This window comes from Ambystoma mexicanum, chromosome 2p (genome assembly GCF_040938575.1).
Source record: "Ambystoma mexicanum isolate Mex_15411 chromosome 2p, UKY_AmexF1_1, whole genome shotgun sequence".
NCBI lineage: Eukaryota > Metazoa > Chordata > Amphibia > Caudata > Ambystomatidae > Ambystoma > Ambystoma mexicanum.
In genome coordinates this window covers 1,172,677,097-1,172,683,096 of record NC_090923.1, presented here as the reverse complement: position 1 = coordinate 1,172,683,096, position 6,000 = coordinate 1,172,677,097, and positions in this window count along the sequence as shown.

Genomic DNA, 6,000 nt, shown 5'->3' with positions numbered 1-6,000 from the left:
GCTGCCGGCGTGGTAACGGTGGCTGCACTGGTGGGACATGCTGGTCCTGTTTCACCCTCCTTCTCCTCCTCTGTCTCCTCTGTGGTGGGGCCTGTTGTTGTTGTTGTTGTTGTTGAGGCCTTTCAAGCAGGGCCTCCAGCTCCAGTAATGCTACCACTATTGGTATCATCTTGGTGTGGGAGGGGGTGTGGTGTGTGGGTGTGCTCCTTTTGTACTGGCCCTGACTTCATTGCCTCCACCTGTGCTGATTGTGTGCACCTGTGACACTTGTAAACACTGCTCAGGGTTCTTAACACCTTCTCGGAGATGCCAGTATTTACTCCATGCCGGTAAGGTCTTTTTCGGCCTTCAGGAGGCCGTTATTTGCATGTCCGCATTACTTGCGATCAGCTCCGGTTTACGGCATGCCGCTAATGTCGGCTTGGTGTGTCGTGCGCACGCGCCCTGACCGCTATTTACGGCATCGTACTTTGCGGTGCCGTAAAAAGCGGTCTGGTTGGTCAGAATAGCCCGTAGCGATAAGCGATGACGGTAATCCTTTACCGGCATCGTCTTTCCCTTACCTCCAACCTCGGAATGACCCCCATTGTCTTCACTAAGAATATCACAGTAATGTTTCATAGCTAATTGTGACTTTTAAAGCATCCCAAACTACTGACAATCTGTCAACCGAATTCAGATTATCTGTCAGGAACATAGAGATTTCTCTCTCAATTTGACTGACAAATTCTGGATCACTGAGTAACTGTGTATTCATTCACCATTGTTTCTTAGATTTCAAACCACCCGCAGATCCATCTAATGCCAACTCAATATGGGCATGGTCTGATATCACAACATCCCCAATATCAACTGTACAAACACCTCCACAGAGGTTCTTACTAATCAGAAAAAAGTCAATACATCACGATGTCCCATGAGGGGGCGAGTGGAAAGTGTAACATTTACTCCCAGTGTTAAAATCGTGCCAAATGTCGTACAAATCCCACTTGTTTAACAATCCCAAAAGAAAAATCCTTTAAAATCGTGCCAAATGTCATACAAATCCCACTTGTTTAACAATCTCACTTCTCCTGGCCTTGGCTTCAGCATATGAGCTAGTCTGTTTGGAATTGTCTAACCTTGCATCTAAAGTAGAATTAAAGTCTCCTCCAATAATCAGTACCGTACTGCGCAGTTTATCCAGGATTTCATCTATTTTTTCCAAGAAGGCGGCTTGGTCTATAATAGGCACGTAGATGTTCAAGAGCGTCAAGTATACATTTTCTATATATAATTTAAGCCCAACAAATCTCTCATCAGGATCAACGCACGCCCTTTCAATCTTATATCTCAAATCATTCCTAAACAGGATAGAGACACCACGAAGATTACTGGCAAAACAGCTAGAAAATTAATTTACATATAAATTATTCAAGATATAACCCGCCTGATCTTCCGTCAAATGAGTCTCCTGTAGAAATACTATGCTTAGTCTTTTTTCATTTATAAACGTCAGGATCTCTCTCCTCTTGACCGTATTATTTACCCCTTTAACATTCCAATTTACGAAACTCAAGCATGTGGCCATTGTTCCTTACACAACAAAATAGTAATATATACTAAGTTGCACAAACACTTATCACCAAACAATTGCATGTATACAATGCCACAAGTATTATAGCGTAAAAAGTGCTGCAGAATAGTGGCGCAATAAGAAAGAACCCCAAGAGCCCACACAGAAAGAACATAAACAAAAAATAAAAGGAATACATGTTGGGAAAAGAAAGAAACAAAATGAAAAAAGAAATGGGTGCAGGAATTAACACACAAATTAAACTATTTAACAATTTACCCTATTAATCAAGTTTAAACTCTTGACATTTGGTCTACTACCTACTAAACTAGAACCGGTTAACCAAGAATAGCAGAGAGGCGGTAGCATCTACCCACTAATAAAATTTAAATGGCAGGCGCATCTTAATACATCAAACAGCAGTAATCACAACTAAACTTGCATCTCCAGAAAGTATCTTAACTAATGAGTTCAAGGCTATAATACTCAAATAATTATATAAATAAACCAATCTAGGTGAGAAGTGCTAATCTATCACATATACCCATACACACCAAGATCTACATATTCATCTTATATACACTCACCTATGCATACAAATGTGCACCTATATTCAAGTCATATGTGTATATACATATATTTTTCTATACCCACACACACATACATACATTTACTTTTTCATACACATACTCAGACACACATACTTATCTAGTCAAACAGTTGTAACTATATATAGGTTCCAAGATCTAATATCATGCCGTGAACAGTAACCAGGTTCAATTGGAAATACGTATCCCATCCAGTGAAATATGGCACAGAATCCAAGTTCACAAACCCCCATTCTTAAATTGACATAAGGAATAGGTATTGACAAAGCACAACATTATGCCCCTCAGCTAGTTACACCTGCATCTATCATTGGCATATATAAATAGTGACACAGGGTAATCCAGCATTTCAGTGCATAAAAAACACACTCATTACGAGGCTTGTGCTGACGGAATGAAGGGGGCTGGTACGGAACCGGCTCCCTTCATTCCGTCAGGGCTGATTACAAGCTTCCCATCTTGGGACCCGGATGGGACGCCTGGTAAAACCAGGCGTCCCTTCCAGGTCCCGCGAGGGGAAGAGCGAGGTAACAACGGGACACTTGTAATGTGCCCGTTGTTACCTCCCTCCCCATTCCCATTGAGCCCTATGGGGGCTCAAATAGGAATGGGGATTGGTTCTATGTCGGAGTGACCTGGTAAGTCCCCATTGCAGGAACCCAGAAAATGAGCCCGGTTCGGAGGCAGACTCCAAACTCGTAATGAGGACCACAGTGTAGCAGTCACAGCAAAAATTGTAGCCTGAAGTTTAGATACTCTAACACAGCCTCGGTGCAGTTCAGATGACACTGTGAGGAAGAAACAGTAGGTATGGGAGCAAGAGTCATCAGGTTTGTAAGCAGCAGTGCGTTCATGTAGGCAAACCCAATTAATCAATCAACTCTCTTCCTTCCCTGTACCAGGCATCGACAGTTATTCTTATAACTTGTCTGCGTCTCGCAGAAGAATTGTATTTCACCCTGTTATATCACACTGGTTGGGTGCGACAGTTACATCCAGACACGGCAACGCGGATCAACTCCAACACGCAGGCACAATACATGTTTTGCTTACCCAAGCCATGTAACAGAACATCCAGTGTTTGCGTGACTAGATCAGGACTTTGAAGTCTCAGGGAGTTCCACATACTTGCGGAAGCATCCCGCTACGCACGACACGAAAAAGCAAACAATGAGGCAGCTTCTCACCACGTCAAAGAATCGAAAAGTGTGAAAGCCTTCCTTGAGCGCCATGATGTGCAGTCCGTTGTAAGATATTAGAGGAAAGGACCCTCGAAAAGGCTGTCATGCGTCACTCAATGAGTTACAACCAACAGACTATCACAATTGAAAAATGCCGGAATCCTGCGTGTTGTAGAATATTAAAAAATGCATATTAGTAAATAAAGATAAAGCATAATCACCTCCATAGATGTGTATATGCCACAAGTATCAATGTCTTTGGTTTCTTGTTCTTGTTTATGAAGTTTCACCAAGATTATGATGCAATTCTTTCAGGAAAGAGAGTGCCTTGAGGTGATCATGAACGAGTGTGTAGTTCCAACAACAACCACTCGTAATATAGCTGGATAAATCATATAGTATGTAATCTTCTTGTCCTTGGCCAGCCTCTTAGCTTCATTAAACTGCTTTCTTTGCATAGTCATTTCTTTACTGAAATGATTAAAGAGCATGCTTGTATGTTCTCACCCCATTTCAGCCCACCCGGTTCCCTGGGTCTTTTCAGTAGCATTTCATTCACTGGATACCGTAAAAACTTTACCAGAAAGGCACGGGGGGCTGACCAACTCCTGGTTTGGGGGCAAGGGAACGGTGTGCTCGTTCAATTTCCAGTATTTATCCTGTAGGTAGATCTAGCAGTTTTGGCAATATCTTTTACAGAAAGTTTATTGGGCGGCCACTTTCTTCACCCTCTGGGAAACCCGTGATCCTTAAGTTTGATCTTCTATTATAATTTTCTTGTTCAGAGATTTCTTTCTCTGCCTCCTCCAGGAGTACTGACATGGTTGACACTTTATTTTCCAGGGCAATCAGCCGGTCTTCAGATCCAGAGACTCTGGTTTCCAATTCCTCAGTGCGCTTTTTGACCATGGATTGTTATTTTTTCACTTCCAACACCATCTGTTTAATCTTCTCAATAGACAGCATGACTCCATCCATGATTTCTGCCAAGTAGTCCTCTGCAGATTGGCCTTCAGGTCGGGATCCAGCCAGACACTTTCTGCTTTCATCTCTCACCCTCCTTCAAGGGTCTTCATTCAAAGGATCAGCAGGTTCTCCCTCTTCATCACTCCCCAATCTGTATCTTCTAGAGGAAGGAGGGTCTAGTCAATTGAGACTGCCATGATATATATATATATCATGATTTCTTGGGTAGGAGCTGTCCTCTCAAGCTGCCATGCCATCACTCCAACTGCCATTTCTAGAATGGCCGACTACTGTAATGCTCTCTTTGCAGGTACTACTGAGCACAACATCCAGAAGATGCAGGTTATTACGAATAACACATTTTGAGCAGTGCATAACATACCCAAACTGGAGCATATCACTGCAGCAAGGAGAAAGGCCCACTGGCTCCCCATTTGCAAGTGGATTCTCTTTAAAACACTCTCAATCATGCGCAGATGCCTCTGCAATGATCCCCCCTCCCAACCTATCACAGAAAATTACAAAAGCAACTTTGTCTAGGCACACATGGGCAACAAATGGCCACTGTCTCATCCAGCCCAAATTTAAGACGGCCAAAGCTGGAGGATCGAGCTCCTCTTCCATTGCAGCCAAACATTGGAACTTACTCCGGCCTACCCTGCGAGCTGAGCACTCTTACTGGACCATTTCGGAAAATCACTAAAAACATTGTTATTCGCTTAAAATGTTGATTGCTAAACCGCTTGGTACACAGTCTCTTTTTGTACCTGCAGTATCTTTGTGAGTAACTGGTCATGTAACAGTGCCTTGTCACCTCAGGGATTAGTGCGCTCTATAAATAGAAAAATAAACAAAGAAATAAATATAACTAGTTCCATCCTGACTGCAGAAAGGTGGTTCCTTCCTTCTGGAGGTTTTTTGGCAGTTTGTGACTGTTGGGGAAATCCCCTTCTTCCCATGGCCATCACCCGCCCTTCCAATGTAGTTTCACACAGATGGGGCAGGAGGTCTCTCTTCCCCAGGTATTCTAAGGCAACTCTTTATAGTTCCACAAAGATGGGGGAAAGTATCTCCCTTCCCCAAGTCTTTTTCAGGCTCTCTTTTTAATATTCTCAATGATGTCTGTGGTTTTGTCAGAGGATATCTCTCTCTTCCCCTGGCCTTCTCTTTACTTTTTCCAAAGGGTATCTCTGTCCCTTTGGTCTTTTCTTCTAGTTATGTGGGTCCCAGACTCCTTTCTCAGGCTTAAAACGTCTCTCAATCAAGCCCGTTCAATAACCAGCGAGCCACTGTTTGGCACATAAAGTTATCTGAAATTCTTCCAAGCACTGGTACGAGGAAGATGACGACTCTTGTACTCAGATTGATTGTTTTCAACAATTGGCTTTACCCTGTGATCTCTCCTTTGCCCCGACTTGGTTCAACTCTGTCCCTCAGGGTTCCAACAGGGTATTTGCTCTGTCCCCTGCTTCACAGAGCAATTCCCCATTCATTAACACAGTTCTCATTATAGATTCTTTCAATCCCAGGGGCTTGCTCCTTACCCCAGCTCCGTGGATTGCTTCTCTCTCCGGCTACCAGCTTCTCCGGGCTTCTCTCACCCCTGGAAGTCATGCAGCATTTCCACTGCCCTGGCTTCCTCACAGGTAACGGAGTACCTTCATTCGCTCTCCAGCTCACCACCGGATAC